Here is a 3,161-nt window from a genome sequence, read left to right as displayed (position 1 = left end):
TATCGATTGTACTAGTAAATTCATTATTTTTTGTTTTTTTAACGTTTTCTAAACTGATTTGTACCAAAAGACTTAGTTTAGCTGTTTAAGGGGTTAGGCTCGACTGGCACATGTGCTATATCTGGCCCCTTTTCCAACCAATAGTTTCTTTTCTTGTACACTGTCGCTCATAATTATAGTTGGAATATTTTTGTTTTTATCTCAATTTATGGAATTATTTTAAAAATAATTTAAAAATAATAGCTCTAGATAATAGTATACATTCTCAGATTTTATTGAATACTAATTTGACATTGTGTTTTGTGCGTGACTGCTAAAGCATGTGTATGCTACTATGCTTATCAACTAGGGGACCTACGCCTTAAGTCATATGACAGTAATGAGGATTAATGCCCCCACAAAAGGGCACTAATAAAGCACATCGATACGGTTTTGTTCCTGGGCCTCACAGTTAGGCCATTGCTTTGTCACTGAACCATAACTGTACGTAGCGGGGGCTAGGGTAGGGGGCAGTTTCCATAAATTAAAAAAAAAAAAAATGCAATAAATTTTTAATAATTTATTGCATTTTACCCCGGTCCCTGACATAAAAATTCCTCTAGACGGCCATGCATTATAGATCAAGGCAGGGGCACAATCATTTGTAAACGCGTTTAAATGAGGTCAACGTAGCATGCGCAGTGCAGGTTTGCGAATCCAGCTGCAGAGCCAGAATCTTGCCTGGAGGAGCTAGAGAAGTGAGCATAAACATTACACCGTGAAACTGCGATTACGATGAGCGTTTACGATGAGCGTTTCAAATCGCTCAATCTGCCTACAAAATTGAGCATAAACGTACCGTCAGTCAAATATAAATACTCTATGTATGCGTGACCAAGAAAACGCGTATAAAGGGGTGTTTGTTATTAATTGGACGCGGTCCAATCGATTCAAAAACGCGATTCAAAAACGTTTATTTTGGGCCATTTTCAAGACAAAGGGTACTTTTTCAAAATCCTGCTTTACGCGCCGGTATTCGCGTTTAGGGGTATTTATCTAGCTCTCAGGGCCAGACCGAGGATGAAAATAAGGGGTAATAATGCCCATTGGTGAGACTGCCGGCCGCCGCCTGCGCCTGCCGGTCTTTAGATCTTCAGTAGATCAAGATGGATGCCTATGATACCGACCCAGACCTACCAAGTCTCACGCCTTTAGCTGGTCCTTTATAATTTGTTTGCATAGTAGAATAGTAAATGTTCATTTTACATTGTGTACTTTTTGTAAACACTACATGTACTTTACATTAAATAGATCAAATTTGAAATGTAATTCTTTTTTTCAAAGAAAGGATTTATGACGGCTGTGCACTAAATTCATTTGGAAGTGTACAGGTTGATGTTATTACTTCTCTATTGAAATAAATGGTTACATTGTGAAATTTACCTTCAAAAGCGTAATTTGATTCATTTTACATTGTCAACAACCTAAATGGTAATCCCAAAGGCGTAGACAGGGGGCATAAGGGGGCCATGCCCCCAATTCAGCCCCTAAAATTACAAAAACTAAACATGCAGTACCTCCTGCTTCATGTAGGAATACAACCCCCCCCCCCCAACACACACACACACACACACACACACACACGGACTTACACGCACCCTAACGCACTGGCATACGGATGGGGGGGGGGGGGTCCAAATAACATTCATACGTGATATATTTCGATTTCGATACCAGTGATTTACAAATGTTACTAAAATGACATAATTCTCAGGGAATTGTTCTCCCTTTTTTTTAGTAAATTGTACTTTTTATGCATATGTTGGAAAATGACAAATTCCCAAATTTACAGCCAGGCAGGAAATGTGCTTATTTAGAGGCCTACATGCCGATTAGTGTCCTGACAGTGTCACATATAAGTCATCAAAATATGCTCATCAGACCGTATTTAAATGCGCATACCCCCTGAAAAAAATAGAGGAGCCTGAGTTTCCGCAGGCTCCTCTCCTTGTCCCCCTCGGGGCTTCGCCCTTAGACCCCACGCCAATTTACGCTACGCTCTACCTGATCGTAAATACTTTAGCCTTCCTCAACCCACGTTGAAAAACGTTCAGCGGGGCCTGCATGTAAGAGTTGTGGTGATGCGGATTTTTTTCTTCTGCTTAGTCGATCCTTCACTTCTGCCCCCCCCCCCAACTGAAAAATCATGGCTACGCCTGTGGGTAATCCGTATCGCACTTCAAAATGCTCAAGGGGTTACAATTCTACAATACTTATGTAGAGGTACACTTTGTTAAATACTCGTTTAGGGTGTGAATTCGGGGAAAAAGCACGCGAAATCCTTATTTAGGGTGTATTTTGTTTCCAGAAGAAATCCTCGTTTAGGGGGTGTCTGTAAAACATGTGGTCACGCCTGGTCACAGTATTTCTACATGACTGAGACCCCGGGCAAAAAATACCCTATTTTTGCAAAACATGCTGATTCACTGATGCAAATGTCTACGGACATTGTGAATCTATGACCCCTTTTCCCCGAAATTTCTCGGTCGTTTAATAAATATACCTTTTCCAAACCCATTACCACGGATACCCTTTCTTTAAATCCGCAAACATTGAAATGATCTAGAACACCCTTTGAAAAGTACACTTATGTCGCACAACCATCTAATTATATGTACAGAAATTGATAATGAGGCGATAGGCAGGGGATGGAAGGGGTATAGCCATTGAGGGCGCCGATATTATGGGAGGGAACACCCCCAAATTGCTAGGTCGATGAAGTACAAGATATACAGAGTGAGTCAGAAAAAATGTCCCCCTTTTTAAAACTTGTATTGTTTGAAGTATGAATATTCAATCATGGGTTAAATGATATGTCTTGATAGAGTTATCCCTCCAGTACATTTAGGTACCATTTTCATTTGAATCTCTGCATGTATGACTGAATATCAGACAATCTTTACAAGACTGCCAGATCTCACTTGCGCCAAGTTGATGGGTAAGGAATAAAATAGTGTTTTGAACAAAGACAGCTTGACAGACAAAACACACACACGCACACACACACACGCGCGCACACGCACACACGCACACATTTCTTTTCCAATAGTTTTCTTTTGGTATTGATTCCAATACAAACAATACAAACAATACAAATCAATCTTAGAAATAAATACACACAC

This window comes from Strongylocentrotus purpuratus, unplaced genomic scaffold (assembly GCF_000002235.5).
Source record: "Strongylocentrotus purpuratus isolate Spur 01 unplaced genomic scaffold, Spur_5.0 spur5_scaffold_4, whole genome shotgun sequence".
Classification (NCBI taxonomy): Eukaryota; Metazoa; Echinodermata; class Echinoidea; order Camarodonta; family Strongylocentrotidae; genus Strongylocentrotus; species Strongylocentrotus purpuratus.
This window is presented reverse-complemented; position numbering follows the sequence as displayed.